The sequence below is a fragment of the Erpetoichthys calabaricus genome, chromosome 10 (genome assembly GCF_900747795.2).
Source record: "Erpetoichthys calabaricus chromosome 10, fErpCal1.3, whole genome shotgun sequence".
Lineage (NCBI taxonomy): Eukaryota > Metazoa > Chordata > Cladistia > Polypteriformes > Polypteridae > Erpetoichthys > Erpetoichthys calabaricus.
The window spans coordinates 72,047,524-72,067,285 of record NC_041403.2 but is presented as its reverse complement, the minus strand read 5'-3'; positions in this window follow the sequence as shown (position 1 = coordinate 72,067,285).

Here is a 19,762-nt window from a genome sequence, read left to right as displayed (position 1 = left end):
TCCACACAGAAATCCAGCATAGTCGCCATATAACACCAGGCTTCTCAGAAGATCCTCACCTCATCCTTACTATTCTAAATGACCCTGTTCTCAGTTTGACCTGACATCAAAGGAGATCATAGTGGTGGTAGTGAGTGGTGCATGAGCTGAAATATAAGCGGATTTCAGCCATGTGGACATACCTGCTTGAGTGAGTGACTGACAAATCAATAATTTCTTGCAAGTTCTGTTTTTTCTGAGTTTCCAAAATTGCTTTCCGATGCTGAGGTTTTTGGGTTTGATAAATAAATATTGCCATTAGTGTATGTGAAAACCACTAATTATCACTCACGCCGACAACCAGAGAACAATAACATGCATAATACATAATCTAAACTAATTAATAGTACCGAAGAATTTAAATACTAGATATGAGATAAAATAAATTGCAATAATGTATATACTAACCAAATTATAGCGGTATCGAAGCAGAAATCAACAAAAGGCAGTTTTGACCAAATTTTTATCTGCAACGTTGTGTACTGACAACAAAAACAACTTGATGACGTAATATGGTATATTATATACAATACAATACAATACAGTTTATTTTTGTATAGCCCAAAATCACACAGGAAGTGCCGCAATGGGCTTTAACAGGCCCTGCCTCTTGACAGCCCCCCAGCCGTGACTCTCTAAGAAGACAAGGAAAAACTCCCAAAAAAAACCTAGTAGGGAAAAATGGGAGAAACCTTGGGAAAGGCAGTTCAGAGAGAGACCCCTTTCCAGGTAGATTGGGCGTGCAGTGGGTGTCAAAAGAAGGGGGTCAATACAATACAATGCAGTTCACAGAACAATTTCTCAATATAGTAAGAAATAAAAAAAAAAATATATATAAATTTTAGAAGTACAGAGCAGAATTTAACAGTAGATGATATATCCCATAATAAGATTTGTATTTGTATAGAGTCCTGGAGACCTCATCCTTCAAGCTGCCTCCCCCATTTGGCCATTCCACAGCTGAAACAGTGCTGGGCCAGCCAATCCGATGAAAGGACCCCTCTCTCCCACGATTCCTGCGATCCTCCATCTGGGATGACTTTTCCTTAGGCAGGCAAAACAACTTGGCAGGTGGGCCGTGGCACTAAGTGCCACATTTGAGTACCGAGAAGAAAAACAGAATAAGTGAGGGTTAGTATACAATTATAACTATAATAATTATTATATAGGACTATATAAATCACAGTACCAGACAGATAATGTTTAGTAGTTTAGTAATTTAGAAAATTAATTTTAATGTCAAACAGTAACCAGTACATAAAATTTATTTCATGAAATGGTCGGCCCAGACCAGACCAGAGTCCACAGCCCACTGGGCATTGCCCAAATGCCCTAATGGCCAGTCCGCCCCTGTTAATAATAGTTGCAAGGACAATGGTTAGCAGTGCTGCTTCATGGATCTACCTTCCTGGATTTGAATCTCATTGCTGGTCACTGTCACTGCCCAGTCCCATCGTGTCATTGTGGCTTTTTTTCTCCAGACAGTTTTCTTGTCCCATGCATGTCAGGATAATTAGAAGTTCTTAACTGGCCTCTTATATGTGAGTCAGTGGACCTTCGGTTCCTGTCCTGTGTTTGAATTTGCCAGGATAGGCAACCCCCTCAGATTATAATAATGTATATTGCAGTTTTAGCCATTGGAGCATGCTTGTTGGCCATGGTCAAATTCCAATAACCTAATAACCTATTGATGCTACCTTCTGAAAAATTGAAATGTGAATAGGTCATTATATTTTTAAAAATCCTTAACTTTCATACTGGTGTTGCTTTGTCATTTTTTATTTATTTTTAATAATTATACTTTTGTGAAAGCACAATACAAATCATACATTATTAAGGCAAATTGCATTGTAAGCCATCACAAAGACTGAAAAACAAATGCTCTCCAGTGTTTTATCTAAAAATAAAACTCTAGGCAGAGAAACAAATTTGTGCACAAGAAACTAGTTTTAATTTTAGTTTTAGAAAAAAAAAATAGCTCAACAAGAACATTGTGACACATTTCAAAGCTTATTAATGGCAAACATTGCATAAATGTTAGGACATTTTTCTTCACACAGAGAACTGTAGTTACTTGGAATAAATTACCAAGTAGCATGCTTGTGAATAGGACTTTACAGACCTTCAAAACATGACTAGATGTCATTTTAAACAATTTAGGTGAATAGAACTGGAGAGCTGGTTGGGATGAATGGTCCATTCTTGTTAAAACAGAAACTGTTTTTCATTACAGGTTCAGAAGAACATAAGAAATGTTAAAAAGCGAGAGAGGAACATTCAGTCAGTCCATCAGGCTCATCTGGTTAGATATGAGCTAAGCTGTTTCAAGGTTTCTACAGAAACATCTCTGTGATTTCATCTTTATCCATCTCCCATACTGCAAAAAAATCCCTAAATGTTTCAAACAGCAAAGTGTGCTCTTGAGCCTTGTCTAAAAACGAAGAGTTAGAAACTGAAACCCTTAATGCCGCCAAAGGCAAGAAAATTGTCTGAAGAATTCTTAGATTCACCCTAAATCTGTTTTAACACTAACTTTTATAAATGGGTGTGGAGCTTAACATTTATAATCTTCAAGCTCTGATCTCTAGATCTGTGGCATCTGATGCTTTTCAGGTTCATTAGCAACATAATGCCTGTCTGATGATTAATTTTAGTTTAATAAGACTTGTTCTTGTGTTTTTCTCAATATAGCTTCTATGTGCGCAGTATCTTTTGGGCCGACACATCCACATATGCTGCCGTATCAGCTCACTAATAGTGATGAACGAAATGATCCTCATGAAATTGAATTTGCAGCAAAATTTAGTGTTTATGTCACAAAAACAATTGTGAAATAAATTGTGTTTTGCTTCCAGCAAAATTTGTGCCTTTCACACAAGAAGAAATGCATTTAGTTCCTGCCTGGAAGCCTTTGCAAGTATTAATTCCAGATGTGTCTCCCTGTCATGTAGTATTTAAATAAAGTGGAAAAAAAATCACTGAAGGTGTGCATAACCTCAACTAGGATAAGGTTATTGAGTGGATTTGGCAGCAGCAACTTTCCATGTACTGAGTTTTCCTGTGGGATAAACACAGAAGTGTGCAGGATGGTGCATTTTATTGTGTCTGAACTCCTCCATGGTGATGTTAATGAGAAAAATTAATAGAATCGGTCTTACCAATGTGGAATGGTAAAGATGAACACGTGAATGAGGTGTTAGGGAGCAATATTCCTTATTTTCCACCCCAAAATACTTTTATAACCTCAAAAAACTCTTTAGTGAGTTTCGCGTTTCCGATTGCTAAACCACCTAAAAAATAAATTTTAGTGTCATTTTTGCAATCCTGTATATGCAGCAAAACTTGCCTGTTTCTGTCATCACTATTAACTGACTTCCAGTGTAGGAGTCAGGTGTGATGCCTGAAGAGTAATGGCCATGACTGGCGTTTACAGACTTGGCCTTAGCAGTGGATACCATTTCATACATCATGGAATGTGACTTCTCTGCCCTAGAAGGAGCAAGCCCTTGTGCTGGCTAGGCTGTAAAATGTTGACTAGATTAAGGCAGACTCACACTTATGATGGGCAATAGTTTAGCTTGTCAATACTGTCTTCTCTTCTACTCTTTACTTTGTTCTTACTGTATATAATCGCGTATAAGTTGAGTCTTGAAACCCGAAAAATTGATCATAAAATCAGACCCTGAGTTATATGCCCGTTCAAAAATACGTCACTTCATTTTATTTTATTATTTTACATCTTCTTGCTTCCTCCAGTCTTGCACCAGTTTCTCAGACACAGTGTATTTGGTTGCAGCAGCACTTCAACGACTTTTAATTTTAAACCAGCTTCATATTTTCTTCTGATCGAATGCTCCATTGTAGATAAGGGATGCTCTTACGATAAAGGTACAAAGATACAAAAAACACTAAACAGTGCAAACATCACTTCAGAATAGTTTGGCAGTGTGCTATGTGGTTACTTTCTCAGGTGGGCATTAGCATATTATAATCTCTTGGACTAATAGTGTGAGTTTTCAATTCAACTTATACAACCGACATTATAAAATACCGGAAATTATACAGTAAAATCAAGCCCCAACTTATCCTCAGGAGAACTTATACGCGAGTACATATGGCAGTTGTTTCAGAGACAAAAACTTTGGTAGATTGTTTGCATGGATCTTTCAAATGACTCGTATGAGAATATGGCATTTTGTAGTAGGCCCAGTGTTCAAGAAGGAGCCACATACTGTCAGAATGTGGTTGAGAATAACTGTCTACCTGATTTGAATCTGAATCATAAATTGTTGATGTGTTCAGTGATATTATTGAATTGACAAAAGCAAGCACTATGTTAGAACAGACTTATACATTTATTTGGTAGCTGGACACATTAAGTCAAAGTTCTAGGACTAACGTAAATAATGATGAGTGAAACAGCCAAGTTTAATTTCACACACAGTTTTCCAAAATTGACAGTAAAATTAGTCTTGCATACAATTTCTCTTTTGAAAGATTCAAAACTTGTGATAAATTTATTTTTTTTTATATTTTTTTGTGGTGGAAAGAACGGAATATTGCTCTCCCGGGCCTTGTGTGCTGCCTAATGCAGTCAATTCGCAGTACGCCAGTAAATTCCAAAATATTCTATGGCTGTCATTCACATAACAGAGGAATGTAATGTACTACATATTTTCTGCACAAAAGACAAATCAAAATGCACCATCAAGAATATTACTACATTCACACAAAAGCACAATACATGGGAAGCTCACCCTTTGCCATGACTTTAGTAATTGTCCCTTCCTGTTTCTTGATTCCTCCAGAAGAGTCTGAGAATATGAATACTCCAGCACAGTGGGGTAATTTACAAATACTGTATATTATTTCTGATGCATATTTAGGATTGTGACCACCAAGACTGACATCATAATTAGTAAAGCTGGCATTTTACTACCACAACAACCACAGCACATGCCTCATTCCTTATAAAAATGTCTAAACATGACAGAAAATGAGTCATGTTGGACAACTGAGGTATCAGTTGTCAGAGTTTAAGGGTTTCCTGGTAATGCTGAGAAGATACCTTTTTAGAGCTCAGTTCACTGCTCGCCTCCAGCCATCAAGAGCCAAGACCAACTTTCACAAGTAGAACAAAAAGAGCTGTGGTTAACACATGATTGTTGCTTCAGTTGGCTGCTTTCGAAGAAATTCTGGTAGACCATTTAATAACTTTGTAAGAGTAAGTATAAGGTTGGCTAGGCTACTCTCAGTAAGAAAGGGAATGGTTCACCTCAAGGGAAGATGCTGTTGCAAACAAAAAAATTAATTGCAATGAATCCTGCAAATTTGCCATTGTCAAATAAAGTTTACCAAACATCCGTTAATGTATTGTAAGAATTCTCATCATATAATGTAAGACTAAAATGCTTTACAAAATGTGAAGACAACACCATTGTATAAATATGTGCATCACCCAACTCCTTACTTCCTCTTCCAGATGCACGCAGATCATGAAGGGAGCAGAGGAACAGCAGGGAAGGGCAGAAGAGAAGATGCAAGGGAGCTGACAGATCACTACATTCAGGTCTTGTAAGCATTAATGGATTATTTCATTAGAGCATTAATTTGGCAAGAAAGATTGGAAGTCTTTTCATGGAGCAGTTTGATAGGTCACATTGCCTAAAGTCAGAACATATTAATGGGTTAGACAAATTGACATGGCACCCACATCTTTGGCACATGTTTTTTCTGAATTTTTAGATTTCACAGCATTTAGGAGTTCCTTGTCATTATGTCCAACAATGATTCATCTCAGAGGCTGGGTTACCTGTCTCATCTGAATTTAGGCTGTTGGTTCCCAATAATGAAATATATCAAATGGTCAGATGAACTTACATGAACCAAGGCCACTTAGAAAATGGCAATGTCAAAAAGCTGGCGTGAACTTACATGGACCCAGGCTATTACACAAAACTGTCTCCCGGATGATCTAAGCTACAAGTGAAAAACAGGAGTTATTGAATAGTTTTGTACACTCAGTCTTATATGTACATACAGAATTTAAAAACCACACAGCATTGTTTGTGCACTTTCCATTGACGCCCAGGCAGTATTACTCCAATACTGACTAGCAAATATGAGGATTCATGAAATAGAACAGCTTTAAATGGCTACTGCTGTGAAGTGTGTTACAAGACTTGTAAAACTGGGAGCGCCAAACCAAAGTTAAAGCTATCAGTGGAAGCTAAACTTTAATGTACCTCTAGAAACAAGACGTATAAAAGAAAGAGGCCAACGTTGCATTTTTTTTTAAATCTGAAGGATCAGCTTGTTTTGTCATATGTTAATTTAATACATCCATGTGGCCATTTTCCTGTGTCAGCAGTAGAATCACATGAGAGCAGATGAGTGGTTTAGGCTTCCTTTCCCTTGGCAGCCCCATAGACTCCACAAGTGTTTTAAATGGAAAGCTCTTTGCCACTTTTGAAAGCCAGAAAGCCTATTAAGCCGGGAAGAAACTATTTTTCTGCTTCCTGCCCAAGTAAGTGTGTTTTTGTTTTTTTTTTAATTTAAGGATATTTTAGTACAATCACTTGGCACTACTTTACAAAATATGTTCTCCTAGTGTGTTTCTTCATCAGAATCATTTAGATTGTATAAACTATAGGGGGCATTCATGTTTTATCCCCGAAGCCAAATGATGACCAAAAAAGAACTGAACTTACAAAAGAAAAGTGTTCTATTACCCAAAGCAGGTGAACATTAAAATCATTTCCTCATAAACATGTTATGTCATTTTCTAACTTGCTTAATCCTGACTAGGTTGCTGGAAACTTTCCCAGGTAGCATAGGGCACAAAAGCAGCAACAAACTCTGGACAGGGTGTCAGTCAATGACTGGGCAAGACCACACACAAACACCCACACACCAGGGCCAGTTCAACATTACCAATTCACCTAACCATCATGTCTTTGGACAGTGGGAGGAAACCCACGCAGACACAGGGGGACCATGCATACTCCATGCATGGAGGACCCTAGACATGATCACTGGTGGGACAGCAGGGCTTCCACTGCACCACTGCTTATAAACACATAGGGGTCTTGAAATTATAGAAACCTAACTAGTGTGGTAATGAGGTGTCACCCATTGCACGGCTGCACTTGGGTCCTAATTTGGGATCCTGAGGTGGTTCATTGTGTGGTGGGTGCAGCAATGTCTTGTATCAGTGCATGCTCTCAACCTACCTACCTACCTAAGTCTTCTAGCTCCTCTATTTACACTCTAGCCTCCTTTCCTTTCCTGTTAACTTAGCAATGCCTTCCTCCCAACTCTAAAGCCCCCTCTATACCAACTGCAGGGACCTTTTTTACTTGGGTCAGGAAACCCATCAAGGTAAGTGCTCACAACTGTTCACGGGATACCTAGCCAACACTCAAAGGTCTGCAGCTACCCCCCAAGCAGCACTAGGTTTCCCTGCAGACCTCTCCCACTATAGGGTGTATTTGGGTGGGGACAGTCTGTCCGTCCTCCCCAATACTCCAGTGATTTTACCCCCAGTCCGTTCTAGTTACTTGGGGGTCACTAACAAGTATAACAAACTGGTTTTTACCCATCCCATTTTCACAATTGTAAAATTTTAAAAATGAAGTTTTAATTATTACATGAAATTATACATAAAAGACATTAGTTACAAACATAAAAGGACTAGGTGTTACAGTTATTGTATTGACCTTATAAACTCTGAAATGATTGTGAATTTAAAATGGGTGCATTTTAGAGCTCTGGTTGCGTTTTGCCTTTCTGTTCCTTAAGTGGTCTAAAGAATGACAATGATGAACATTTCCTGTCTTCAAATTCCTGTAGTGACATTAGTGAAAATGTGGTACTAGAATTGTAGAATCAAGACCAAACCGATGAAACACTGAGTACATGAGAAGTGTGTCTTATCTTCATAAACTGTGACTTAGGCTACATTCACACTACTACGTTTTCATTTAAAGACAGTGTTTTTAAGTAAAAATGATCTCCATCCATATTTATGTTTTTACATCATTATGAAAGTTTCTCTATCCACACTAAAACACCTGGAGACACATATGACGTAAATCTTCGGCTACACTAGGCATGCGTACGGTGGAGGGGTGGTAATTCCACAAAACTGTAGCAGCCAATAAATTACACTGCACAACAAAGTTTTTGCTTCTTGAACACTGTTGGGTGTTTCTTATATATTTTTGGGTGCTGATCATGAATATCACATCAAAATTTACCCATCACGTACCGTTTTAGAAAAGTCTTCAGTTTTGTCATGATTTTTTCTTATATTTGTATCCAAACATTTTCACTCCCGTAAGTGACTTATCAACAACGGTTTGTGCAGCCTGGGCATGTCCAGGCATGGAATCAGGCCAGGTTGGAAGTTGTTCTGTGGAAGTTGATATCCTGGGCAGGTCTGAATGAGCTTGACACTGTCTCAGCATGCTATAAAGGTGGCTTGCATACACCGATCCTGCTCATTTGGTTAATGTAGATAGTCAGTGTGTATGTATAGTATCAGTATAGTAAAGTATAGTATCTGTAGCAATATAACAGTAAGTAAGCTTGATGCTATAGACGTTTTGGTGTCGGGCGATATGTCTCGTCAATGTTTTAACAGCCGCGATACATTCTGCTATATCTGTGGCGAATATACACTTGCGCCTCAGAGACGTTGGATGACTGTTCATGTGAAGAAAGCTTATCATCTGTATTTCGGCTGCAAAATTGGTGATCAAGACAAGGAATGTGCGCCTCACATTTGCTGTTCGACATGTGCTGTCAGTCTGGGAACCTGGCTCAGAGGCACTCGAAAGACAATGCCGTTTGCTGTTACGATGATATGGCGAGAATAGAAAGACCATGTGATGGACTGTTACTTCTGTTTAACTAATGTGTCTGGTGTCTCTGCCAAAAATAAGAAGTCAATTGAATATCCTAATCTGCCTTCAGCAATCAGACCCGTGCCACATGATGACAGTCTTCCATATCTGAAACCTCCAGAGGATTGGACCTTAGATGAATCAAATGAAGAAACTGCAATGCAAGGTATTGACAGTGACATTGACCCAGATTTTAAACTGTGCTCATCAGGCGATCCACATTTGATAACACAGTCCGAATTGCACAATTTGGTCAGAGATTTGGGTCTGTCAAAAGCAAAAGCCGAGCTGCTGGGTTCGAGACTGCAGGAATGGTGTTTGCTGTCACCAGGTACAAAAATTTCTGTATTTCGAGGCCAACATCATGATATTACCAAAGTTTTTGCACAAGTCAATAGTCTCTGTTTCTGTTGTAACACTGAAGGATTGTTCTCGGCCTTGGGTTATGATCACAACCTGGAAGAGTGGCGTCTCTTCATTGATTCGTCAATGTTAAGCCTGAAAGCTGTTCTGCTACACAATGGTAACGTTTATCCTACTGTACCTGTTGGCTATGCAGCACACATGAAAGAAATGTATGAGAATATGAAACTGTTGCTGAAGCATGTCCAGTATAGCAGGTACAACTGGAATATCTGTGGAGATCTTAAAGTCGTTGCTCTGTTACTAGGACTGCAGCTCAGCTATACAAAGCACTGTTGTTTCATCTGTGAATGGGACAGCCATGCCAAAGAGTCACACTATTCTTGACAGAACTGGCCACTCCGTAAAAAGTTAGTTCCAGGACAGAAAAATGTGGCACATGAATCGCTTGTAGGCCCGGCAAAGATATTTTTGCCTCCTCTTCACATAAAACTGGGACTCATGAAGAATTTCGTGAAAGCACTGAACAAGAAATGTTCCCAAGAATAATGACGCCAAGCTCAAAGAGGGCATTTTTCTTGGCCCCCAGATCAGACATGTTATGAGTGACAAGCAGTTTGAAGATCTGTTAGTTGGGCCGGGAAAAATTGCCTGGAAAGCCTTCAAAGACATTGTTGACAATTTTCTGGGCAATTACAGAGCCCCAAACTACATTCAGCTGGTAGACAAACTTCTCAAAGCATACAAGACAATGAAGTGCAACATGTCACTCAAGATTCATTTCCTCCACTCACACTTGGACTTCTTCTCCGCAAATCTCGGTGCTGTCAGTGACGAACACGGTGAAAGGTTTCACCAGGACATTGCTATGATGGAGAAACAATACCAGGGCAACTGGAATCCGTCAATGCTTGCTGACTACTGTTGGACACTGCATCATGATGCACCAGACATTGAATACAAAAGAAAATCAGTAGCAAAACACTTTTAATTCTGTTGAATTTAATAGCTTATGCGAAACATACTATTGTCAGTAAACATATAAATGTCTATTTCTCAGAGTTCCTACGTGATGCAGTAAAACCAAAACTATATTTGTGCATACCCAGTAGGTACCTGTCACAATCAGTGAAAACTTTTCAGGAAGCAAGACTGTTCAAAAAAATTGTTGTGCAGTGTTGCCATTTGCACATGTATGCAGCATTCAGACAGTACAAAATGCAATTTAGATGCATACAGGTAAGCAAAGCGCCATGGAAAGCAGCTCTTCTATGCCCACAAGGTTAGAATATGGTTTTCTTCCGTGAATGGTGCTCAGTCAGGGAATAAGAAATTGTAAAGAGCTGAATTCAATGATGGAGAGTGCAATATGAGTCTGCGTTTTCAAAAATCTGTAGTTTTGTTTGTCCACATTATAATCCTGTGGCTTCATTTTCAAAAATATACAGGTCTGGAGAGTGTTTGCAAAAGTCTCTAATTTTTGAAGGTTGAAAATGTCAGGGTAGTGTGGACGAATGACAAAAATGTGTGTGCTTTTAAATGAAAATTTAGCAGTGTGGACGGGGCCTTAGTTTAGCTTTAGATGGAAAGCAGGACATACTGACTGATGATGTCTTAAATATTCGACTAGGCCCATCAGCATGTCTTCTTTTTCAGGTTCTGGATGAAGTTTTGCAATTGTGTACATGTTTTTATTCTGTTTTTGTATGTTATTCAGATGAAATTGTGCAATTGTATCTTATCTCTAAGATTAGAGTTGGTTTATTCATTTGTTGTTTTATTTTATGAATGTGTTCAGTCAATTAAATGGTAGTGGAATCTCAGTGGATTAAGGTGAGGTCAAAAACCCACAATGGACAGAATGCCAGGGAATCATAAGGCATACTGGTCTATTTAGAGCAACCTGGGCATGTGAACTTGTCTTCAGCCTTTGGAATGGCTCTTTCAAGACACTGTGTGAAATCAGCTGCCATCCTAACCTGTCTTGTTTGCACAGAAAAAAAGTTAGACATTCATGTTCTTATGTGATGCAAAAATAAATACAGAAAAAGGCAAACAAACAAATAAATAAAGGTTAAGCAATGTCAAGTCATTAGGACACATTGAAAGTGCAAGACGTTCAGCAAGAAGTCGCCTGGGATGAATCGCTGCTTTTCTCTTGTGTTTTTTTAAACACTCAGATTTAATCTAGTCAAATTAGTGCCAGATTAGCTCTGACAGAGAGAGCAATGTAGACTATTAAACTAATGCAGTCTTAGGAAATTGCTTTAAACATTCAGAACCCTGGCAGTCACACTAACGAGCAACTAGCATAACACAGAAAAATTTCTCTGCCTGTGTAAATTCCTTTAAAACACAAGCAACAAGCTATATGGCTACAGAGGTGCCATTGTTTATTTGGATTCCTTTGAGAAGCCAGTGCTTCTGATGAGGAGGAGTAGTATAATGACAGCCACAGTAGGTCTAGCATAACGTTGGCCTCACAGCAAGTATTATAAAATGAATGGGTGGCATCAATGAATCAATCTTTACTTTTTAAGATCTTTTCATAGTGAATTAACATCATTTATAAGCAAGTTAAGTACAGCTTTAATCTTCATTTTGATATATCAAGATTACATTCCACTACCTCGGACAGGGCTTATTTCCATCCATCCATTTTCTGAACTCACTTCAGTCATTACGGTGCAGCGCACAATGCAGGATAAGTTCCATATGGCCTGTTAAATGTAGGGCACATTCCCACTCATTTAAACACATATCAGTAGAATTTATTGCCTCTCTTAGCATAGTGTACAGCTGATTTCTCAAGTAGTGCTTACAGTGATACAGTGCGTTGCCACACCCACCACCCGATCCTAGATTAGGTGCAATGGGTGACACCTCAGCACCACACTAGTTTAAATGGAATGGAACAGTGTGAAGTTTTTGTTACAGTGCCAATTCTGCCACCAACCCCCACATTTTCCCTGAAAGCTGAAGGACCTGCTTGTAAGGCTGGATGCAGTTTAACATCATACCCAGGATGGAGCATTTGCAGGTTAAGGGCCTTGCTCAAGGGCCCAACAGAGTGAAATCACTTGTGGCATTTATGGGATTCGAACTAGCAGCCTTCCGATTGCCAGAGCAGATCCCTAGACTCAGAGCAATCACTCCACCCTATTAGTAGATGGTGAAACAATAAATGCTGTGAGAAAGGAGTCCTGTAAAATAGTTGTGCAAAGGGTAGATTTAAAGCTTATTATATTCAGTATGTGCCTAGGAAAAGCCCTTCTATAGAGTCTACAGATGAGGAAATTCCCAAGATATCTTAACAAAGAGATGGAACAAAACACCACTAGCAATGATTAAGACAAAGTGAGCACAATCACTTTTAATCATCAAACATATGCAACGTTTGTAGTGAACCTCAGAAAGACCAGATCCATGTTCCTGTCACTGGTAGTTCCTTATATATTAAAGCACATTGAATTACAGTACATCTTCTGTTCCTGTAGAATTGAAATTATTGAACTTTGAACTCAGAACTTTGTTAATTGGAGTGTAGGGTTCACTCCTTTAGCACGGTTGAAGAGGGTCGAGCCTGCTGCAGAAACGAGACAACCTCTCAGTCAGAAGCCATTTGCCGATCAAGCCAATGAAGATCTCTTTTGGCTCCAACGACTAAGATGGTTGCTGTCTGCTCTTTACATGAGTGGATGAATTTTTTTTTTTTCAGGTGCCCAGTGGGGACAACTTGTGTTAGACCATCTTGTATCGCTAACTGGCCCATGCAAGTATCTTTTGTTAGCTTTATTTCTACTATAATCTTTCATTTTATGCAAATAACATAACTACGTGGGATCATTCATTAATCCATCCATCCATTTTCCAACCCGCTGAATCCGAACACAGGGTCACGGGGGTCTGCTGGAGCCAATCCCAGCCAACACAGGGCACAAGGCAGGAACCAATCCCGGGCAGGGTGCCAACCCACCACAGGGGACACACACAAACACACCCACACACCAAGCACACACTAGGGCCAATTTAGAATCGCCAATCCACCTAACCAGCATGTCTTTGGACTGTGGGAGGAAACCGGAGCGCCCGGAGGAAACCCACGCAGACACGGGGAGAACATGCAAACTCCACGCAGGGAGGACCCGGGAAGCGAACCCAGGTCCCCAGGTCTCCTAACTGCGAGGCAGCAGCGCTACCCACTGCGCCACCGTGCCGCCCTCATTCATTAATCTAACTTTCAAAATGCAAATGTCTGAATTCAGTTCCACCATTAGAAGATTGTCATTGTGGATGCATTAGATGCAAAGCAGCAACCAACCCTGGATGGGTCGCCAATTTCATCTCAAGACTTAGACAAATGTATAATCATAGTTGGACAATTTAGAGATGCCAGTCAGCCTACATTGACCATCTTCAAGTGGAGGAGAACAGGTCAGCCAGACAAAAAATATATAAACAAATGGAAAGAATATGCAAGCACAGTGCAGATCTGAGCCCAAGTTATTGGTGGGCACCACTAAATATTGTGCCATTGTACCACCCACATTAAGTTTGTACAGTTGTTTTTTGTTTGAATAGTTGGTAGAGCCATGGCAGTTCAAAAGTGAATTGTCATGATGTGCCCTGTTGATATCATATGACACTACGTATACTCTATACACGTGACAACAATAACTCTAAAAAAACATCAACTTATATGAAGTATATGTGTTTTGTATTCTTCTCTTGCTATATTATCTGGAAATTTGTGTTAGTGATCTAAGCCTGTCTTTTGAGAAATGAACTACATATGAATAAGCGGCATTGCATTATACTGACTATTTCATTTATTGTTTACATTGAATACTTGCTTCTAGGATAGGTTCTCGAGCTTTACTTCACCATAATAAATTAAACAGACAGCTTGAATAAATGGATGGCTTGGATGAATTCTGAGTAGAATGTTTAAAGTAAATAAGAATGGTAGTACATAGAGAATGAAACATTGCATCTCATGTTTATATACAGTATAGTTAGTTGTGATATTTGCCAATTAATATATGCATTATTGCTTTTTTAAATAAACGTTAATCTGGCAAAATCTGCCTTTTTCCTATCAAGTGAACTCTGGCAGTTTTGTATTATAAATATATACATTTGAATATTGTTTATGTAGCACCCAGTGCAGTCATACACGGTTTATTAAATATTGTGGCCATTATCAAAGCAAAGCAAGATTATTTATAAAGCACATTTTGTACCATTAGGTAATTCAAAGTGCTTTACATGATAAGGAGATCATCAGAGATTTGCTAGCCTAATGTTTCTTTATACAGTATGAGGTCATCTATTTGAACAGAATAGTTTCCCTTACCTGTGTACAGCAGAATAAATTCAAAGAAATCTATGTTGGAGGAAGATGATAATTTATTTGTGTGCAGCACAGGAGTAGTGTTAGAATTTGTTTATGAGTTATAAAAGGCATTTGAATTGTAATTTCCATAGCTTTTTATGCACAGAAGCAGCACTCTGAGTAATCAAAGATTTAAAGACTCAGTTACATAACACTTTACATGTATATTTTCATGGGAGATTTCAGCATTGAATTTATGAAATACATTAAAATGGCTTGATTCCCTTTTACTCAAATGTCTGCAGCCTACTGTGGAAAAAATTAGTTCAAGGCAGTCACCAACCATGGAGGAGTACCAGTCCGTTGCTGGGCAGACACACTGCCACAACCACTCATACTGAACCCACGTAGAGGATCCTAATACTGTACATCTGCAAGATGTTGGGGGAATCTCACATATGCAAAATGTATGAGATTAGAACTCAGGCTCCTGGGTCCATTAGGCAATAGTGTTGACCTCTGCGCCAACCCTGAAACAAATCAATGTGCCAAATACTACTGGAAATTAGATAGAACCCAATAAACAATCTAAGAAAAGCGTAGGCTTCTCTGATGTACCATCAACGATGAGAAATAATGCACAGACTTTCTAAAAGTATGTTTTCTGTCTGTGAAAATTGTTTGTAAAGGTAATACATAAAACATTGTGCAGCATGTGAAGAAACTAATGTATTTTGGAGTTTTGAGCCTTTCCATTGGTTTTTTTACTTTTAACATATGAAACAAACACAAAAACTATCTCAAGGGTGAGAAACCACTTCTTGTGTTTTTAAATGAAGACATGGCTTCAATGCTTGCTGTAACTACACTTTATTCTTACTAGCCACAGAAGCACACACACTCAGGATGCTCTGAAACATTGAAACATATCACTCTGATTTTGATCATGGTGTTTCTTAACCTATACAGTAAGTAGAACTGAATCAGGCAATAGAGAGGTTAGGAGCACACGCTGATCTAGCGCATTGCCGCACCCACCACACGACAAACCAACTCAGGATCCAGATTAGGACCCAAGTGCAGCCATGCAACAAGTGACACCTCAGCACCACACTATTTCAGATGGAGTGGAAGAGTGTGAGGTTTTTTATGGTGGCTATAGGCAGAAAGATTATTAAGATGGGCTAAACGGCTGCATCACTGGTATTATTTATAGCTTGTTCTTAAATCTTTTCATACATTTGGTGACCCTGATTTATCCATTTCCACATTGCAGGAACCTGGAGCCCTTCCCAGTTGAAATGGCTACCAGGTGGGAACCAACCATGAACAGGGCATGGGGCATTCATACTGGGCTTGTTTAGAAGTGGTCAGCTAGACTAACCTGCACATCTTTGAAACTGGGAAAACAAACCAGAATACTTATGGAAAAACAAGGTGCGAAATACATGGGACACCAGGGGGTCTTAGTACCCCTACTATTTAACCCTTTGGAGCTCCAGAAAATAAATTTAAAAAATATGTTGTGATGTTACCCTGTACCCATTCCCATGTTTGTAGCAGCCACTAGATAGCCTTTCACAGGTTACATTTCAGAGTGGCATCAACCCATCTAGCACTGAAGAGAAGCATGTCCTTTGACAAGCCTCAGGATCTGAAAAGGACGGACGTGACTTTCAGAGAAAAGTATAAATAGAAGCCCCACACAGCCAATAGTACTTACCTTGGTCTCAGTGATTGCTAAAGAGTTTGATGGTGGATAGGTAATTTAACAGTCAATAGGTTTACGGGTGTATGGGGTCTTTGTTGTTACATGTACAGAACAGCAGAAAGTGACAGAGTGTGTTGATACCGTGACAAATTCCATATGTCTACCTTTCTAGCCCTTCAACTAAACAGAGCTGCAGCACTGATCTGTGGTTGAGTGGTAGATTGGTTCATGGCACCCAATTACGTTGCTATGCGTGATGAAATAGCCATTTAATATGCATATTCAACATCTAAATGCATTTAGCACACGCAAAGTGGTTGTTCCTTATGATTATGCTATAAAGTACAAGGTGGCATGGCTTTTGTTTGGAAGTTGCATATATAACCCCAAAGAGGAAATAATTCCTCTGGGAATCAAATACAAGTTGCTGAAGCTATGAGACAATTAATGCACCATCTCTATTCACAATGTTTACAAACTGAGAAAAACTAAAGCTAAGAAGAAATAAAGTATATATCTGTTCAGTGTCTAAGTTCTTTATTTTTCAGTTTTAAGCCTGGCATAGGCAGCATTCCATGAACATGATTCTAACTTCATCCAATGTATTATCCGGCCATCTATCCTTATTTAGAGCTGTGTGATCCACTTTAAGATTACTGAAGGGGAGCAATGCATCATAGCAGCTTTGACTACAAGGACTACAAATTCACTGCAGAACACCCTCTCTCATACACCCTCATACTGTGAAAATACAGAGACAGCAATTAACATTAACTGCATATTTTATGGGGAAATAAACTAAAGCTTCTGGTGTAAACTCCATGCAGACACAGGGAGAAACATGCAAGAACCACACAGACAGGCTGAGATTTGAACCCAGGTCTCTGGAGTGGTGAAGCATCATTTGTAAGTACTGTGCCAAGATAGAGATCATTGAAATGTCTAAAACAATTGTTTAATGCAGTAAGAAACTCTGGGAGTTGTTTCTTGACAAAGTAAGTGCGAGTCTATTTGAGTGTCTATGAGAGGCAAGTATTCATCATTCTTAGAGCCAAATGGCTTTGTCGTTCTAAATATTGCTTTAATCCTAGAAAAGTATTAAAACAGACATTTCACTGACTAGAGTATGTGCTTTCTTTACTTAAAAACACAGCTAACATTATATAAGGATAATATCAAGAGCAATGCCCTTTCATCTGAATCAGGCCAGCAGACTGGCAAATCAGTGCATTTCAAGAAGGCACTTAGAGGAATGCCAAGTATTATTCCTTTGACTTTATGAATAGGCTCTTGTTGTTAATGATATGACCATGTGAAAAATTGTAAAGATCCACTCTACTTTTGTACTGTATATTATAATGTTTATGTTATCCACGTCTGGAAGCATGTAGCTCAGCAGACATGTCTTTCATTGGTCTACAGGCGTGCTTTACCAATTTCACCCTGATAGAAATACATAATTTTTAACAGAAAAGCAAAAAGATTCAACACAGTGGGGGCGCAATTGACCTGAATTAGCTGGTTAGAAAGTAAACTGAATGCCTTGCATGAAGCTAATGGATTCAGGTTGGGTTTCTGGAGAGGAATGGGCACACAGCTGCTGATGCCACCCTCTGTTTTGTGCTGTGATTTCTTGCATCATGCATTATGTTTTGCAGCATTCTAAGCAACTAAAGTATTTTATTATACTTTGGCAAAATTAATTTTTTCATGTATGTATCAAGTTAGGCAGGCAATGTGGTATAAAATAATATTCAAACAAATGGATTACTGCAATGCAGTTCAGTCCTTTTACCATTTCATTGAATTGTACCTATAGATACCATTGCTGTGGACTTTTCTTTCCACTCTGAAGCTCTGTGTGTGTTCAAGCAGTGTGTTCAAAAATTGAACAAGTGTTTTGTACCAGTAACAAAAAAATTTAATAGATCAGAAAAATAAAAAAATAAGGAAAAGCACTCATATAGGACAGATTTTTTTTTCAAATATTAAAAACAAACCTGAGAAAATGACATGGGTATACAATTCATTTTAGGTTTAATCTGTCATTTCTGCAGTGGGTGGTTTGTGTTCTGGTGTGTCTTGCTACACTGACAAGAAATTACCTCGGTTGTTTGGTTGGGTGAGTAAAAAGGTGATGTGTGACTTGTGGTCCTGGCAAAAGTGGGTTAATAAAATGCATTACTGGATGAACAGCTTTCAAAAAAATTAAATTATAAACCTAGGTGGGCATACTTTATTAATTATGGGAGAGAAGGGCAGTGAAGATCTATTGTAAGTTTACAAATTCCTACAGTATATGATAGTTATAATCTTTAAAACATTAAGTAGCTGAATTCTGGACAATAAAGCATTTGGTATACCCACCCATACATCCATCTGTCTGCTCTTAAGTGAGTTACAACATGGAAATAAATTAGCAGCAAAAATGGGGAAAGATGGTGATGGTTCAAAAAGCATCAGCAACAATTTTATTCTGATCTAACTATTAAGAAGCTAGCAGTGCCAGTGCTCGGTTATTTTGCTCCCTAAGCGAAGCTTAATAGTGCGCCAACCAATTGTTTGGTAGCTAACTCGTGCGGCTGAGTTTCACCCTTGGCGAATGCCTAATTCGCCTTTATAGTGGCGCCAGCCCTGGAAGCTTGTCAGCTCTTGCTTCTTTTTAAAATCACACTCAAAGTTTATTGTTTTTACATTGCTGTAAACATTCAAAAAATATTTAATTTTGAAGTTACATTATATTCACTGTATTTATCATTATTTGTGTTGGGTAGCCAAGGATTGAATGAAACTGGGAAGGTCTGGGGTCATCCCCCTCCATAATCCTTGGAAGCATTCATTACTGAATAGTTGGATTCAGTGAAATTAGTAATGACTTATTTCAAACTTTTTTTTAAGTTAAATAAATAAAAAAAAAAACTTTCTGTTTGAAACGCTACCTACAGTCACAATCCCTGTCACAAGTGCATATGTGGGTCTCTGCTGCTCACAACTTGGCTGAACCAAAGAATGATATGTAGGACTTGAATTACATTTCACTGTGGAACCTGACAGGATCGACTATTTCATTAATTTTTTTCTGGACTTTTATCAAATGTTCTACATGTAGAATAATGTTTTGAAGCCCAAGGAACAAATTTCTGACATTAGTTTTTTGTTTTTGATTAGTTTTCATAATGTTACAATTTTTTTAGCATTCTCTCTAAATGCTGTCCTCTTGTGTGCCATCATTTTGAGGAATTCTCATTGACAGTTGCCACACCTTTCTCAGGCAAGGTCAGTTGGAAGTGTGCTGCATGTGACGTCACTAGATGAACGGTATAAAAGGTCAGAATTTTAAACTTTCTATGTATTGAGAGGAAAAGAAAACTTGTCATTGAAGATTTTATGAGAAAAGATTAGGATAAA